At 36.2% G+C, this 19,943-nt stretch overlaps 2 pseudogenes; both read right to left on the reverse strand.

Annotated features, from left to right (window-relative positions):
* Positions 1-19,943, reverse strand: part of LOC124979393 (myomesin-2-like) — a 460,208-nt pseudogene that overhangs the window by 279,666 nt on the left and 160,599 nt on the right.
* On the reverse strand, positions 7,869-8,818 carry LOC124979568 (olfactory receptor 1P1-like; annotated as a pseudogene).

The raw sequence follows: 19,943 nt of genomic DNA on the forward strand, positions 1-19,943 counted from the left end.
TATAATGCTCTAATAAAATTACTTCACAGAAAAACCAATTGTTCCTTCACTAGGCCAAAAATCACATTATTCAGAGTTAATTCTTCTTAAGAAGTTTGCATTTATTCCTCCAGAGACTTTATTCATAAGTATTATGTATGTATGATATATGCATTTCACATCAATAGAATTATACTTTTCAGTGATTTTTTATTTTCTTATATATTATGCAATGCAATATTTTACATAACAAAGACTAAAATCCTGCTTTGACTGTGCTAATAATGGCACAGGATACCATTAAACCCATGAAGCAGAATTCACTTAATCAAATTTTTGGTATTTCTGTTGTTTCTGCTTGTCTTGCAATAAAAAATAATGTTGTGATGAATATGGTTACAGAACTGCCTTTCTAAGTTTTTGTAATATTTATCCAGGATTAATTCATGTGTATACCTTTACTGGATTAAAGAAAGCGCGCACACACACACACACACACACACACACACACACCTCTTAATTTCAAAAATTTTTGTACCGAATTATAATATAATAGTGTCTGAGTTATAATAGAGTCTGTTTACCCAAAATCCTTTGCCATTTTTATTGATTTTTTCTAACATTACTCAGGTATAACAGATGAATAAAAATAGAATCAATTTATAGTATATGATGTGATGTTTTGATGAATGCATACAATATGAAGTGATAACCACAGTCAAGCTAATTAACATATCCTTCACCTCATATAGTTATCTTGTGGGAGGGGGAGAATTCCAGGTCTGCACTTTTAGCAGTTTTTAAGTACATAATACAACATCATTAACTTCAGTAACCAAGCTATACAATAGCATTCTAGAACTGATTCCTCCTATCTGAAACTTTGTCCCCTCAGATGAATATTTTCCTTTTCCTTTTTCCTCTGTAGATGAGTTCTTTTCTCCTCTAGCTTCTTATAAGATCTTCTCTTTGGTTTTTCATTTTCTGCAGTTGTGTGTGAAGATTGTTTGGTATTTTTCCTGTTCAGTGTTCTCTGACATTCCTAGATCTGTGGTTTTGTGTCTATCATTAATTTTGCAAAATTCTCAGTCACTATTATTTCATACAGTTCCTCTGTTCCTTTTCCTCTTTCTTCTCCTTCTGATATTGCCATTTTGATATGTGACATATTTTGTACTTATTCCATAATTCTTGTATATTCTGTTCCACATTTCCCATTCTTTTTTCTCTTTGTTTTTCAATTTGAGAAGATCCTACTAATGCATCTTCAAGTCATGTTTTTTCTCTCATCTTCATTCAATCTACTGATGATTCTATCAGCCTTAGTTAATCCTAGATGCTATAAAAGAAACCCATAAACTGGTGACTGGAAAACCCAAAATCAAGATATCAGTAGATCTGATGTCTGGTGAGAACCCACTTCTCGGTTCAGAGATGACTGTCTTTCAACTGCATCCTCAAATAGAACAAAGGATGACAGAGCTCTTGGGGTCCCTTTTATAAGAACATTAATCTCATTCATGAGGGCTCTCTCTGTTATCTGCTCTGTCACTTCCCTTGAAAGTCTAAGAGGCATCAAAGAGTTATGAAATATCACCTGATGGGCCAAAACCAGGACAGAAAGGAATCCAAAAGAGATGCCATTAGGAATTAGACTGCTTTCCCTTGAAGAGCAATTGCCAAGTCCAACACAGGGCTGAGAGTACAGAAGGAGCAGCTGAGAGCATAAGAAGTGAACAGAGGTTTCAGTAGGTTTATGGGGCAAGAGACACAAAACTCAGGAGCTGGAAAATTTAAAAATACAGTACTACCACTCTACACTGTCATTTAAGATTTTCAACATGCTGTATCTTAGAAAAAAGTCATTACAGGAACTAGGCCAATCCTCACCCTACACGAAACCCATCTTTAATCAGTTCTATCAGGCAGGCTGGCTCACCCTCTGGCTAGTACCCTGATGCAGGCACCTTACTCACCAGCCAGCTTCCTCCAGGACTGCGATCAACCAGTGATGGCACCCAACCTAGGTGCAGGGGTAAATTGGATAAAGATAATCTATTCCTATTCTTACCATGCACCAGAAACTGAAATGTTATTTCTAGAGAAAGAATCTATCATCCAGATCAGTATCATATCATCCAATACAAATTTAATCACATATGTAATTCTGAACCCTGTGCATAATTTAAAATTTTCTAGGGTCACTTTAACAAATGTAAAAAGCAGGTGAAATTTATGTTAGCACCATATCTTATTCAACCAATAATCTGAACTATTACCATTTTAACATGCAATAAAGATTAAGAAATTATTAGTGAAATATCTTAAATTCTCATTTTTCATGCTGGCTTTGAAATCTAATGTGGACTTTACACATAGAAAATCTAAACTGTGGTGCTAAATTTTCATCAAAAAATACTGGATCTAGTTCCTCTCATTAGCCTACAGTCCAGTCATCCTGAGGTCTATCCTTCCAGAGAGAGGGGAAGAGTCTGTGCTCATTCACACGGTCACTGGTGAAATTCAATTCCTCACCAGTTGTTGGACTGAGGTCCCACTGTTTCACTGGCTGTCGAATGGAGGCTACTTTCATGTCCTTGCTGATGGTGCCTCTCACAATATTGGTGCTTCTTCCCACAGGTGGAGGGGACAGAGAGCCAGAGAGCAAGGAAATGTAAATCATAGTCTTTCATACCTCAGTCTCAGAAGACATATCCTTTCACTTTTGCTATATTCCTTTTGTTAAAAGAAAGTCCTTAAATTTGACACATACCCAAAAGAGGGGATTGTACAGAGACATGAATACCAGGAAGCAGGATTCATTGGGAGCCACTTTGGAAGCTACCTACTCCACCACCCAGATGCCCATCAGTGAGCAACCAGACAGAAATGAGCATCAGTCAACAACAGAAGGGAATGCATGAATATATTTTAAAACATTAGGCTGATTGAAAGAAATCAGGCATAAATGATTGCATTCATCTTAAATTCTAGAAAGTACAAACTAATCTATTTTGAAATAAGCAGATGAGTGGCTGGGTCTTGTGATGAAGGGAAGAGTCTCTTGCGATGAAGGGAAGAATCCATGACAAAAAATAACAAGGAAACTCAAGAGAAGAAAATTATTCTGCATTTTTGTTGAGAAGGTTTTAGTATATGTACATTTGCCAAACTCATCCAATGTAATATTTTTAAGTTTTATGTAAATTATGTTGTATGAAAATTGTACCTGCATAAACCTGTTTTTTTTATTGTAAACAAAGGGATACATGTTGTATCTGTTTGTACATGGAAAAACAGCATACCAATTGTGTAATCATACATTTACATAGGGTAATGGTGTTTGATTCATTCTGTTATTTATTCCTTCCCCTCACCCCCCACCCCTCTTTTCCCTCTATACAGTCCATCCTTCCTCCACTCTTGCCCGCCTCCCACCCCCCATTATGTGTCATCATATGCTTATCAGCGAGATCTTTTGTCCTTTGGTTTTTTGAGATTGGCCTATCTCACTTAGCAATATATTCTCCAATTTCAACCTTTGGCTGCAAATCCCATAATTTTATTATTCTTCAGAGCTGAGTAATATTCATATATATATATATATATATATATATATGTATATATATATGTATATACATATATATATATATACACACCACAGTTTCTTTATCCATTCATCAATTGAAGGACATCTAGGTTGGTTCCACAATCTGGCTATTGTGAAATGAGCAGCTATGAACATTGATGTGGCTGTATCTCTGTAATATGCTGATTTTAAGTCCTTTGGGTATAGGCCAAGGAGAGGGATAACTGGGTCAAATGGTGGCTCCATTCCAAGTTTTCTAAGGAATCTCCATACTGCTTTCCAGATTGGCTGCACTAATTTGCAGTCCCACCAGCAATGTATGAGTGTACCTTTTTCCCCACATCCTCTCCAACACCTATTGTTGCTTGTATTCTTGATAATCGCCATTCTAATTGGGGTGAGATGGAATCTTAGGGTAGTTTTGATTTGCATTTCTCTTATTACTAGAGATGTTGAACATTTTTTCATATGTTTGTTGATTACTTGTAGATCGTCTTCTGTGAAGTGTCTGTTCATATCCTTAGCCCGTTTGTCAATTGGCTTATTTGTATTTTTGGTGTAGAGTTTTTTGAGTTCTTTATATATTCTGGAAATTAGTGCTCTATTTGAAGTATGAGTGGCAAAGATTTTCTCCCACTCTGTAGGTTCTCTCTTTGCATTGCTGATAGTTTCCTTTGCTGAGAGAAAGCTATTTAGTTTGAATCTGTCTCAGTTGTTGATTCTTGCTTTTTTTCTTATGCTATGGGAGTCCTTTTAAGGAAGTCTGATCCAAAGCCAACAAGTTGAAGATTTGGACCTACTTTTTCTTCTATAAGATGCAGGGTCTGTGGTCTGATTCCGAGGTCCTTGATCCATTTTGAATTGATTTTTGTGCAGGGTGAGAGAGAGGGGTTTAGTTTCATTCTGTTGCATATGGATTTCCAGTTTTCCCAGTACCATTTGTTGAAGAGACTGTCTTTTCTCCAATGCATGTCTTTGGCCCCTTTGTCTAGTATGAGAAAATTGTATTTATTTGGGTTTGTGTCCATGTCCTCTATTCTGTACCATTGATCTACCTGCCTATTTTGGTGCCAATACCATGCCATTTTTGTTTCTATTTCTTTGTAGTATAGTTGAAGTTCAGGTATTGTGATACCCCTTGCTTCACTTTTCCTACTAAGGATTGCTTTAGCTATCCTGGGTTTCTTATTCTTCCAGATAAATTTAATGATTGCTTGTTCTGTTTCTGAAGCCAATATCACCCTGATACGTAAACCAGAGAGAGACATATCGAGGAAAGAAAATTTCAGACCAATATCCTTAATGAATATTGATGCAAAAATTCTCAATAAAATATTAGCAAATCACATACAAAAATATATTAAAAAGATAGTGCACCACGATCAAGTTGGTTTTATCCCAGAAATGCAAAGTTGGTTCAACATTTGGAAATCAACAAATGTAATTCACCATATCAACAGACTTAAAGTCAAGAATCACATGATTATTTTGATAGATGCAGAAAAAGCATTTGATAAAATATAGCATCCCTTCATGCTCAAAACACTAGAAAAAATAGGGATAGTTGGAACCTTCCTTATCATTGTAAAGACCATCTATGCTAAGCCCATGGCCAATATCATTCTAAATGGTAAAAAACTGAAAGCATTCCCCCTAAAAATTGGAACATGGCAGGGATGCCCTCTTTCACCACTTCTATTCAACATTGTCCTCAAAACTCTGGCAAGAGCACTTAGACAGACCAAGGAAATTAAAGGGATATGAATAGGAAAAGAAGAACTCAGACTATCCCTATTTGCTGATGACATAATCATATATTTAGAGGAACCAGAAAATTCCACCAGAAAACTTTTAGAACTCATAAGTAAATTCAGTAAAGTAGCAGGATATTTTTATTCATATTTGTCTTCTCTATTTTTCTTTTCTGATTTCTTCTTCTCTCTTCTTGTAAGTTACTCAAATGTTTAAATTTACTATAGTGTTTTTGAGTGTACCCTTTTTTATACACTGCTTAGTGGTTTCTCTGGGAATTTACATTATATAAAACTTATACATTCAAATTATTTCATCATTTTAGCCCTTCAGACAAAATATACAAATACTATTTCCCTTTAAGGAATCCATTAAAATAGAAACTGTGATTACTCTATGACCATTTTGTCCTCCTCATGAAGTAGACGTACAGGAAAAGATAGGTGGTACTTTTCTAAGCAGAATAACTGATAATGATTTTCATGAGGATTTGTGGTTCCTACTACACAATTAGTACAGGAAGTGATGTGTCTTAAACTTAAGGCATAGACTTGGATATTTCTTAGTATTTCTATGAAGAGTAATAAGTATTAAAGAGAAAGCTTAGTCATTATAACACAAAAAGATCAGGATAACTAACAATTCAGACCTGTATGGATGAAGATCAAAGACATTATACCGGAACTGCCAAACAGATAGCCTAGGTAAGGGAAATATAGAATGGGTAGTGGAGAGTGGAGAAGATGACCTTCAATTATATCCTTGGGACAACATACATTATTGGAGGCTGTATCTTGTTTCACTACATTTCTACTCAAATATTTTCAACTCATAACTGATCACCACCTTGAAGGAATTCTTTATTGTAAAATGTATGCACACCCTATATGGAAAGGACTGAGGCTGGATTCATTTTAACAATAATAACAAATATAGGCCCCATATTATAGTTGAAAAGCTGGATAAAATTGGAAATTACAAATGGATCTGAATGACAGAATGCATGGATTGTATTGACAGAAGGCATTGGATTGCAACTTTATGCATCTCCCCAGACAGCCTCTTTCTTTCTGAAGGCATCACCTGACCCCAGAACCATGGCACTACCACTGATTGTCTCACCCCTATTGGTGGTAGCAGGGGTTGCTACTTAGCATACAGAAGATCAAATGTGTGTGTTCCATGAATATCTATGCCAAATTCCCCAAGATGACTGGAATCCCAGTTGAAGCTTCAGAACTTCATGGACTGTAATCAGACAAACTCACATAACATTCATAATCAGTCATTATGTAGTGAAGTTAGAGAATGACTACATGCCAATTCCCAAAAGAGTGAAACTAATTTTAATGTATCTTCTTATGAATATTTTGACTAAAAAGTGCATAGATCACTTCTGTTATTGTGGTGAGCTTTGCTTTGATAGTTGCAATTTTTCAATGGTTCATAACCTTGAGCCATAAGTATTTTCATAATTCCTATTTTGTAGGAAAAAATATATTCATTCACTTAAAGTTTAAACCCTTTGACATCTGCTATTGACCTTACTTGTTAATGGTTTTATCATTAACACACTTTCCATGACCTCACTGATAAAACTTTGATGAATTTGCATGAAAGGCTGCACAGATGTTTAGAATTATGAATTCATAATTTCATCCTCCTTCTGAAATGCTACTAATAAGTATAGCCATTAATGTCTTAATAACAGGGAAACATTCCAAGGAATATGTAGTTAGGAAACTTCATCATTGTGTGAACAAATATAGGTGGTGCGGCTCAATCAACATGGCTTTTTTTTTTTGTTTTACTAGGGATTTTTTTTGTTGGGGTACCACTAAGCAACATCACAGTCCTTTTATGCATTTAATTTGAGACAGGGTCATGCTAAATTGCAGAGGTTGGCCTAAATATGAGATTCTCCTGCTTCAATCTCCTGATTATTGAGATTACAGGCATGTGCCACCACACACAGCTTCAACATGGCCCCTTAATTAGTCAAGAAATTCAGTAAGCAAGACAAGCAAGGCTGCTGCCAGCACAACACTGCATACAGTTTTACAATAAACCTATTTTATAAGTAGAAGGATTACAGTCTAAAAAATTTACAAAACTATAAGAAATACATTAACAGTGGCCTAGTCTTTCATTGTCAGTGTTAACTTGCTACACTCTTATACGACTGGCGGTGCACTAAGAATGCACTGTGCTTTGATGTTAGGGCAAAGGGACACTAGGCAATGGGGATTTTTCAGCTCTATTGTAATCTTTTGTGGCCAGTGTCATACATGCAGCCTGTTATTGACTGAGAAATCATTCTGTGGTGCATGACTGTAAAATAAATGAGCAAATGAGCAAGTCATAAAAGATTAAATTTAAAGCACAAATCCAAATCTTGATTTTCCACAATATCAAACTCATAGTGGGGAATCAGTGAGGGGAACAGCAAGGTCCATGAGGGACTCAGTAATGAGACCCCTGAGGTAGAAACTTCTGGAGGGCTCTCCATGAAGGGTGTAGAGGAATACCTTCAGTTTCCCCACAGAAGTCACTGGCCCCTCAAGAAGGAGACTTTGACCCTGAGAAGTCTGACCAGTGCTGCCTTCATGTTCTTGTTCCTCAGGCTATAACTGAAGGGGTTCAGCAAGGAAGTCACAACTGATTATGTGACTGCAGCTGCTGTGTCCTCCACCAGGGGATTAGAGGAAGAGGATGAGGGACACAGATAAGTCCTGATCACTGTCCCAAAGAACAGGGCAACCACAGAGAGGTGTGAGTCACAGGCAGAGAATGCCTTGAGCCTTCCCTGGACAGAGGGAAATCTAAGAATACTGACACAATCTGCATATAAGAGACCAGGATGAGCAAGAAAGGGATTAAAATAACTGCACCACCCAAGAACAGAAGTACAAGTTCACTGACCTGGGTATCAGAGCAAGAGATCTTCATCAAGTGTCCTACATCATGGAAGAAATCAGTAATAGTCTTAGAGCAGAAGGAAAGCCAGAATATGAGGAAGGTGTGGGTCATAGCCACAAAATTAGTGAAGGTCCAGCAGGCAATCATGATGAACATGCAGTGCTGGAAGTTCATGATCACTGCATAGGGGAGAGGGTGGAAAATAGCCATGAAGTGGCCATAGGCCACTATGACCAGGAGAAAGATGTCCATGTCCCCCAAAGCTAAGAAGAAGTAGAGCTGGGCCAGGCATCCTTCATAGGAGATGGACTTCCTCTTGGTGTGGATGTTCAACAGGGCCTTGAGCACAGTGATGGAGGTGAACAGGATGTCTGCACATGAGAGGCTGGTGAGGAAGAAGTACACAGGGGTGTGGATTTGTGTGTCCGCACCAATGGCCAAGACAACGAGCAGGTTCCCAGCCACACTGATCACATACAGCCACAGGAAAATCAGGAAGAGGATGTGCTGCTGCTCTGGTCACTCTGAGAGTCCCCAGAGGAGGAACTCAAAGCTGTTGGTTTGATTCCCTCCTGCCATGATCCCTGAGGTCAGAGAAAAAGATCTTTAATAAGCTCTATTAAAATTATGTAAAAATATTTCACTTTAGATGAACTGAGCATGCCATCCTCTGAACTCTAGAGAAGAAGGAAAAATAACATCGTATTTTACAATGTATTAACCACCTACTATGCATGCAGTAAAGTTTTATTAAAGCCTACTAAATACTCTATGCTAGAAAGTATGGGGAACACAATTTAAGATACTTGAAATAGGTTTCTTCTTTGATTTCTCTACTTTCTTATCTGTTCCAATTTTATTTGGGTGTACTTTCTCTTTAGTGGTACTCTCAGAAGTGTCAAGAACTGTTCATACATTCATTCATTCAATCTGCATATGTAGAGTACCACCCATGAATCTGATATAGTGTTGGATAAATACCATAAAGTGGCAATACTTTACCTCAGGGGATTTTTCAATCTAATGGAATGGACATAACTGCATATATTAATGTCTTATAAAATTTTGATTCAGAGTCCCCTATCCATTCAAACCACCCTCGGACCTCAGGTTGGATCTGTTCTGCTCTCAGCATGTCCAAAGTCAATATTCTGAAGACAAATTTCCTATTCTTCCAGAAACAAAATTCTATTCTTCCAGAAACCAGCATTCAACAATCAAACTATTTAGTAAAGACCCTTAAGCACACAAAAGTGTCAGTGAAACAGCCAAGAAGAAATCAGAATCTCTAGTCTCCAGAATCTTAAAACTGTTGCATACACGTGCATGAACACTCACACAGTTTGTGGTACAAACAGACCAAGGCAGAATCAGGAGACTTCTGGGACTAAATGTAGTTAAGAATTTTACAAGAAGGGCGTGGACAACATAGTGAAACAAACCCTTGAACAAAGGCCAGGAGGAAGGAAGCACTGAACAGGCCCAGCATGGGAAGCAGATGCTTTGAGCATGAGGAGGAACGATAACTCACTGATGTAAAGTGGGAAGAGATCATCTTTGGAAAAGCTCTGAACTGAAAGCAAAGAACCTGGAATCTTAGAGGTAATAAAAAGACCCTAAAGCTATTTGAGCAGGTAAAGACATCAGGGCCAATACAGGAAAATCCTGTTCCCCTCCCACGTGTGGAACTGACAGAGATATGGAGTTGGATAGTTAGATGGAGACAAAAAAATATTCCTTTATCACTAAAAGAGAATAGGTTGGAGAATGTGTCTTAGTTGTGAAAGTTTTAGTACTCCCTGAAAACAAATGTATTTTCTCTTTCATGAAATCAACAAGTAGATCATTTTAGACATAGTTTTTAAAAGCACAGGAGGCTAATATAAATAAAAGAACATGACCCCTATATGTAGCATGGCAGAACTCAGGACAAAAAGGATTAAACAGTATGCAGGCTGCCTAGTAAAAGTAAAACCTACGTTCACAATTACTGAAAATACAATATCTAGGATATCTTATCTGAGCACCAAATAAAACATCAAAATTTTCTTGAGGTAGAAACTACAGAAGATGCAGGAAAACACATAAACATATCAACAAAAAGAGACTTAAGTAAATGTTCATCATTTCAAGTTAGAAATATGATTAAAAAGTAAGGATAAAGAATACTAAGAAAAATAATAAAATATGTGTATGAATGTGTGTACAGGTTTGCATATCACTGATCCAATCATAGTAGTAAACACACTTCACTTTCAAGTTCCTGTTGAACATACAAAAAAAGACAGATATAAGGCCACAGAGAAAAACTCAAATAACTTCCAAAAAGTAGCAATAATTCAACTAATGTTCTCTGATGAAATTGTAATGAAAATTAATTGTAGTAATTAATAACAAAATAAAATAATAAAAATGACTTTTCAACCTGAAAAAGTGTTTAAATATCTTTATTAAATAACTCTTGGATTCAAAGGAATTAGATAATTTAAAAATCTAAATTTCATAAATATACTACAGATTATTGCCAACTGTAGTCACAGGAACTCATTCCTCCTATTTGACAGTATTTTGGCTCCTGTTATCCAACCTACCTCCACCCACATCACCCCTACTCTGCCAGCCTCTGGTCATCACAGTTCTACATGTGTTCAACTATCACATGACACCCAGTAAGTCCATACATTTATGTGTCAATGAAAAATAAAATAATTTCTAAAGATATTAATGGGAGAAATTTTAGAAAACAATGACAATAATAATATCAAATATCAGAGGCTATGGTATATTATTAACATGGTAATCAAATGAAAACTCGCATCCTCAAATATTTACATAAGTAAATATAAAGAATAAACTACATGAATTAAGCAACTAATGCAAAAAGGGACAACAAAAATAAACTGAAGGAAAGCAAGGAGAAAACAATGTTAAGCCAAAATTGTATTAGAAATCAGAAAACAAAGTAACAACATCAGCTCTTAGGTCTTTTCAACAAATGGTCTTAGAAGACAACTAAGCTCTGCCCTAGACCACCACGGCCACCCAACAACAAATGGTTTTAGGATAAGAGAATATCCAGTTTCAAAAGAACAGATTTGAACTCCTGCCTCAGATCACATACAAAATTAATTAAAAATAGATCAAAGTCTTAGTTGTAAGGACTGAATCTGTGGAAGTAATAGGAGAAAGTACGGGCATAGATCTTCATGACGTCAAATAAGGCAATGGTATCTTAGCTATGACACCAAAACACACACCACAAAATAAAAAGTAGCTAAATTTCACATCATCAGTTTTAAAATACTTGTGCTTCAAAGGACACTCTCAAGAAGGGGGAAAAAACAGCTCATAGAATGTGGGAAAAAATCTAGGTCAATCATCTATCTGATGAGGAATTTCAGTCTAGACTATACAAACAGCAATTGCAATTCAATAATAAATAGGCAAGAGGTATAATCAGAAGGATTATTAGGTTGGGTAATAGGAGCCAAAATATAGTCAAATGAGAGGAATGAGATCCAGTGTTTAATGGCACAATATGAGACCATAGTTGGCAACAATCTGCTACATATTTATGAAATTTAGATTTTTGAAATATTTAATTCCTTTGGATCCAAGAGTTATTTAATAAAGGTATTTGAACAATTTTCCAGGTTGAAAGATCATCAGAAAAATGACAGATTACACTCCATTTATGTATGATCTATCAAAATGTATAAATGCATTCTACTGCCAAGTAAAACTAATTAGGACAAAAATATTAAAAAATAATTTAAAAAGAAAAAAAAAAGCAACTAACCATGATATATATAAGGAACTGGTCCAGATACAAGTTTTTCCAAGCAAACTCTCTGATCCCATATAATGGGGTGCATTTTTCTTTAAGTGAGTCTATACAATCATCTTCTATGTGTTTAGTATGAAGAAAATAGTGTCTGTGGTTTTGAAGACAACTATGAAGTATGATGGTTCCACATGCAAACAAAAAAGAAAAGAAGGAAAAAAAGCCAGATATATCCACAGTGGGATACCACTCCACACCCTCTAGGATGGCTAGAGTCAGATAACAAGTGTACCAAGGGTGTGGAAAAATCGGAACCCTCATACACTGCTGCTGGGACTGTAAAACAGTTCAACCTCTTTGAAAAATAGTTTGGCAGTTCCTCAAAAGGCTATGTGTAGAGTTACCCTGTGATCCATCAATTCTACCCCATGGTGTATTCAAGAGACACGAAAATGTACATTCACACAAAAACTTGCCATAAATGTTATTAACCCCATTATTCATAATAGACAAAACTGAAGACAACCAAACATCCTTCAACTGGTAAAAGGATAAAAAACGTGGCATATTCATCAGTGGAATAATATTTGGCAACAGAACGGAATGATACATGTTACAACATGTGTGGGTCTTGAAATCATTATACTATGTGAAATAAGCCAGTCACAAAGGACCATACAATATGACTGCATTTACATGAGTGTTCAGAACATGTAAATCTACATACAGAAAGTAGATTAGTGATTGCCAGGGACTGGGAAAGGTAGGCAAGTGAGGGAGATAGCCAAAGAGTGAGGGGTTTCTTTGCGGTGATGAACATTCTTTGAATCCATTAGAGGTGGTTGCTCCTCTACTTTATGAATACACTAAAAGCCATTAGCTATATACATGAAAAGAGGAATTGTATGATATGGGGATTACATCTCAATAAAACTTTTAAATTTTCTCATCAGTTTTTTAGTTTCATTTCATTTTAAGAGATAAATAATAATTGTATATATTTATGGGGTACAATGTGATGTTTCCATACATGTATACATCACAGAACAAAAGTTATAGTTAGGTAGAAGGAATAAAGTCTGGAGATCTATTGCACAGCAAGGTAAATATAGTTAATAATGCACTGTACATTTCATAATAGTTAAAAGAAGGGATTTGGTAAATGGGGAGGGAGGATGAGCATGAAAATGGAGGAACTGTGGAAAGCAATTGACCAAATTATGCTATGTGCATGTACAAATATAACATGGTGAATTTCACCTATGTATATCTATAATGCATCAATTAAAAAATAATAGGTAAACAGCTGGAAGACCAGTAGAGTAGAGGAAGGATAACCAGGGAGGGAGGAAGGGAGGGAAAGAGGAAGGACTGGGGATTGAGGGAGAGCAAATTAAATTCCATACATATATGATTATGTCAAATGAACACCACTATTATGTATAACTCTAATGCACTAATAAAAACATATTTAAAGAGAGGATTTTAAAGTTTTCTTACCACAGAGAAATGATAAATATTTGCAGTCATGGATATGCTAACTTAACTGAAAATTTTTATCTGAAAACATTTTATTTGAAGAAAATCAATAAAAGAGATAAGCCACTTGTTAAAGGAAGAGAGAAAGAGAGAGAAGACAAGTAGGCAAAATAAGAAATGACAGGGGGATTGTCTGTCTCTCCCTCTGAAGATGACCCACATTCTCCCTTGAATGGGCCTCTACTTTGCTAAATAAACCTGTATGCATCTCTTAAAAACAGAAGAAAGAATAAAAGAAAGGGCAGGGATATATAAATGTATTTTTTTAAATCATAAGACTGCTTTACTTAAGTCCATGTAAATAAATGTATAATACCAGATGAAATAAATAATCTATGAAGAAGGCAATACACCAAAAATAACCCTGGAAGTGCTGGAAAGTCTAAGCCAACTACATTTCACAATGGAAAACAAGTGATTGTATTAATCATTTTTTTCTTATTAAAGCTGATAGAAAACACCCCAAATCTCAGGAGCTTAAAAAGAGAAAGATTTGTTTGCTCACTTACATTACATATGAGCTCAAGTTGTGTGTACCTTGATTAACTGTTTCATGTGCCCACTTTATTCAGGGATCCAAACTGAAGAATCAGCCCTTCTTTGGGACATGCCTTTCTTAGGTAAAAGAAGAAGAGAGCAAGAGAACTTAAAAGAAACACAGTAAGTCTTGATGCTTTTGCCTGGAAAGGGCACACATCACGTTCAGGCCAAGAATGGGAGGGTATAATCCTCTTTCAGGAAAGCAAGAAAAAACTGATGACAAAAATACAGTCTGGCCAGGCATGATGGCACACAACAGTAATCCCAGCAGCTCAGGAGGCTGAGGCAGGAAGATCACAAGTTTGAGGCCAGCCTCAGCAACTTAGCAAAGCACTAAGTAACTTAGTAAGACCTTGTCTCAAAATTAAAAATAGAAAGGACTGGGAATGTGGCTCAGTGATTAGGTGCCCTTGGGTTCATTTTCCAGCACCTCCCCACAAATTAATAAAGAAAGCATGATATCAATAATAACTATACCAAAAAAATACTACAGAAGACTCTTATTTTTAAGTATACACACACACTCACAAACTCTCAAAAAAGTAAAAGCAAAATCCAACAGAACATTTAAAAAATACTACATCTTCACCACAGAGGGGATGATTCCAGGAATGCTGAACTGGTTAAATAGAAAAAATAATATTCTTTCCTTGGGAATGCTGAAAAGATATTTAGCACCATTCAACACCCATTTATGTCTTGGAGGACAGGGGGAGTCTAAATGTTGCTTTTATTATTAGGGTTTCAAGCAGGTTTCAGTCACTTCCATTTTAAAATTTTTAATTTTTAATTTTTAATATTTTTATTAGTGCATTATAGTTATACATAATATTGTAATTCATTTTCACATAATCCTACATGCACAAAATATAATTTGCTCCACTTTGGTCCCCCAAACTTCCCCTTTCCTGTGCTACCCTTCTTCCCCCTCAACACTTTCCTCTACTTTATTGATCTTCCTTCTATTTATTTATTTATTTTTAATTCATGCATTATAGTTATACATAAAAGTGAAATGCATTGTGTATGAAGTTGATCAGACTATGCTATGTGCACATATGCATATATCACAATGCAACCCACTTCCTCTTTTTTTATAAATCAGTGAATATTTCCTGAACATGATAAAAATATGCCTATCCTTGTTAAAAAGTCAACTTCTTTTATTTTTAAAACTTTTAAAATATTCAACACTTATTGAGTATTCTACATTTTTTGAGAGTATTTAAAATACTTCATATGTACTAATTCACTTAATCTTTTTAAAAATTCTTGGTGAAAAAGTCAAGCTCTCAGTGGTGAAACAAAGGAGATATTTATAGTAAAGTCAAGAATAAGATGATAAAATTAAGTTAAAATTCCTATTTCACTTCCCAGTGGAGGACTTATATCAATCATACAGGAAAAATTAATTAAAATGAAAAAAATGGAAAGGAAGAGACAGGCACATGCCTTTAATCCCAGTGACTGGACAGAATGAGACAAGAGGATTGCAAATCTGAAGCCAGCCTATGCAGCTTAGCAAGGCCCTGTCTCAAAATAAAAAGGGTTGTAGCTCAGTGGTAAAGAGCCCCTGGGCTCAATCCCTAGTACTGAAAAATAAAAATTTTAAAAAGGAAAGGAAGGAGTACAATTATCTGTATTTACAGATGAAAAGATTTTCTAGATAACACAGAAAAGCTGAATAACAATAAGAATATTGAGAACAGTAACAAGTATAAAAATGACATATAGAAATCAATCATCTTCCTATATATGAACAACACCCAAATAGAAAATGTGATGAAAGAAAAGAACTCATTTCAAATAAGAACCAAAAGGGAGAGGGGGCAAAATACCTAGGTGGAATATCTGCAAAATAGGTATTCAAGACCTATGGGAGAAAACTTTCAAATTCCTATTAAAGCATCAGTTCAAGAAAGATTAATAGGATTACAAAATGATGCTAACAGTACTCAGTGAATGACTGATGGAGATGCAGTGATTTGTAGGATACCAAACTAACATCACACTGAGTACCACCTGGTCACTGAGGGGAAACAGAGTTTATTCCCCAAATCCAGTAGGAGTTCTTAGCATTGGTCAATCATGGCACTCAACATCATATGGTGTATTTTAGCCAAAAATGTTTAACTTAAATGTAATCAGACTGCTAGCAATAAACTCCTGGTTATAAGAATACAGTATCCCAAGGAACAAACTATTTCCACTAGGAGGAAATGATCAGAAGGATCCATGGTGGAACAGTACATCTCACCATGGGAACAGGGATCGATATGGCTTTGTGTTGAGTGGTCTGGGCTGGGACCTGAAAATTTGACAAAACAAGTTCCAGATGATACTGATGCTGCAGTCAGTGAACTTAACTGGGAGAAAGAGGAGGTAGGGTTCATCACTTCATGCAGTCACTGCTGTGAAAAATGAATTGTCACAGATTCAAAAATCTACAAGGTGAATCTTAACAACCAGTTCCAATGCATGGTCCTCGATAGGATTCCTATTTTGACAAACCAACTAGAAAGGATAGTTTGGGGGAAAACTGGAGAAAGTGAATATGGACCAGTGATAGACAATAATAAAGAGTTATTAATTGAATTGGTGTAAAAATGTTATTTGGGGTATAAAAAGTTTGAGAGTTTTTTTTCTACTTGTTTGAAGATGCAAGATAAATGTTTAGGGGACTAATGCAACAATAATTATTATTTATTTTAAAATATTTTATCATAACAATGTGAATTTTGATATCTATAAGGACACTGTAAGAGAGGACCATCTATTTTGTAAAAAGAAAAAAAAATGGAAGTCTCCTCCCAAAAATTCAGATGAAGGAGACACAGAAATTAAAATTACAAACCATAGTTAAAGGGATTAGAGATCCAAGATCCAATCTGAGAATTTGAGAAACCCCAAAGGAAGAATGAAGTAAAATATTAGAGCTTGTAGCATTTTTTACTAAAATGGAAGAATCACACATTGTAAACCTAAATGGTTCTATAAAATATGCACATAATTTTTAAAGTATAAAAAATTTCATACATTTACACATCCTAGAATTTTTTAGTTTCAAAGATAAACAGTCATCAAACCCTATTAAATACTAATCATCATGTACTGAGAGGTTAATGTCAGGATGCTTCCCAAAGTGCTCTACCTATCTTATCTTGTTTAAACTTCATTTTGTATCAAGAAAAAAATAGGGTTTGAATCTTGATGCTACTACTAAAAAGTACTGTGAATTATGCAACATCTTTGAACATCAATGTCCTCACCTGTAAATGGACACAATAAACAATTTCATCTTGATACAAAATGAAACTTAAACAAGTTAAGACAGGTAGAGCAGTTTGGGAAACATCACGTCACAACATAGACATCCCAATGGAGGCTTGTGGGCCCTCTGCACCTTGCTGGTATTCTGACATGACTCTTTCCTGCCTCTATTTTTAACACCACTATAATTTACAATACCACCACTATAATTGATAAGTCCAGCTTTGCCATCATATGCAAGCTTCTATAAGTCATGCCCTTGTGTGTCTCGTTGACCCAATATCTAAGGTAATGACTGGCACAAATGAGATCGTCAAGATACATGTGATGCCCCAAGTAATGGAATGCATGAACACTGGACATGCACCACACAGCTCCTCCATTATGCCTTCAGATGGAGCCACATGGAAGTGAAAGGAAAGCTGGTTTCCCTGAGTTTGTGTGGAGGGCGTCAGGGGAGGTGCTGTGCACTACACCTATGTTCCAAGAAGTATAAAATTCTGTGCTGTCTGCAATCAGGTACGATGAATCAATGATAGGCTTACCTTAACACAAGAGCAAGAGATTAATAGACATTCTCTGCTCCCCCTCACACCTATAGAATAGGATCAGTCCCACAGAAGGAGCTTCTCAGACAAAGCACAGGTCCCCTTTCCTGGAAGTGCCCACTTTTCTGAGTTCTCCATCTGGGATGACAGTAGGAAATCCAGACTTCACCAATTGGTCCTCCAGCATGTGGGGCTGACTTGTTTGAGAAGCCTTCCCAGAATAAATCAGCCTGCAGGGATCCTCCTCCATCTGTTCTCACCCATCATCTGTTTTGTGTATCCCCTCTCCAAAAAATCTGCTGATTCCATAGACTGCCTCTTTGGACTGGAAGACTTTCAAGCTTACATCAACTTTCCTCCCAAACAGTGTAAATGTTAAGATTTCATTGTACTTTTGTTATCAAATGATGAGATCTTGTATTCTCTATTTGACTTGGACTCATTAGAGATGAAGAGCAAGCCTTATTTACATATTCCTCACAGGACCTAGGACACACTAGCTTGACAGTAGTGAACAGGGGCTCTCTGGTGTCTCACCCTCATTGTGAGCCTCACCACACTGCCTGTGGGCATCTCAGTCACCATCACAATGACCTGGTGCCTTTTCTTCAGTCTTCTAAGTCATTGGGACTTAACATGAAAAAGCCGTCAGCACTCTGAGACTGTCTCTTTCTGGAGCAAAGAGGATTATAACAGGCTTGCTTGCCTCCTCTGGTGCAACAGGTTTTTCCTGCACCCCAACTGCAGCTAGACTGCAGGTGAGAGAGGTCCTTTCATTAACATCAGTACCTCTGGAATAGCCTGAGTCTCAGTACTGGGCTATGAGAGGATTTATCAATCTATTTACATACCAGATAGTATCAGTGCAAGTTCTCAAGTGTCCTCTGGCAGGCTGGACCTTCATGATTGTCCATGCCCCACATATTCCCTCAAGAGTGATTTCTTAGAATTTCCAGTGGGGTTGGGTTTCCTTCAATTAAAAACTACAAAAAACAGACAGAAGTGTATCTATTGTAAAGAACTAAAGAGCCAATTCCATCTATTAAAAAAGAGAAAAATCTCCTTTGGTCCACAACTTTTGACATTATTTTCTTTAAATTAATTCAGAAATGTGCTCTATTAAAAGTATTTCATTGTGTAGAAATCTTGTACAAAGGGAAAAACTATTTAAGATAGCGAAAAATTTATGAAATAATTTTTATTCTCTTTTCAGCATGGATATTTTTCTCACAGTCTTTATAATAAGGTAATCCTTTCATGGTTGGGTATTGGGGAGGGGACCAAGAGTGAAGCACAAGGATCAATGGAAATTTGCCAATACACAGAGAAGCCAACTTGAAGGGCTCTTGTTGGCCATGTTTGGGAAAATAAAGTAACAAAATAATTGCCTAATGAATTATGACCAAAATAATAAAATAGATTTTATCATAATGACATAAATAGATAAATGAATGGATGGATGAATGAATGAATGAATAAACACATAAGCAAAGCAACAAGAAAGAAACATTCTTCCTTGGGATAGAATTTCAACTCATAAAGTTTGAAGGTAGGATGGCATTACAAAAAAAAGCAATATTGGGCAAACATCACAGTAATAGTTTTTGCAAGATATTTATTCATAAAAAAGGAAAATTAGTGTGTACTCAACACACAATCCTGTCTATATCACCTGTTTTAAGTGATCAAAGTCAACATGCCCATGCTGGAACAAATCATGGGCCTTCAGCTACAATGCATTGAGGACAAACTATCACTTCTGTGGTATTCCAGGCAAAATGAACAAGAAAATTGCAGACAAAGTCTCTACAAACCTTACTGGAGCTATGTCAACTAAATGGCAGTCTAGGAGGTCCCAGCCCTGTTTCCCTAAAAAAACAAGGATGTAACAAAAACCCACTAATGAAAATAGTTCCAAAACCTGTACCCACTGAAATAAATTGAACACCCACTGCCTCCCCACCTGAGTGTGTTGAAAACTAACATAATGGACCAGATGTAATGAGGAATGGCAGAACTGGAT

This window comes from Sciurus carolinensis, chromosome 3, assembly GCF_902686445.1.
Source record: "Sciurus carolinensis chromosome 3, mSciCar1.2, whole genome shotgun sequence".
In the NCBI taxonomy this organism is placed as follows: domain Eukaryota; kingdom Metazoa; phylum Chordata; class Mammalia; order Rodentia; family Sciuridae; genus Sciurus; species Sciurus carolinensis.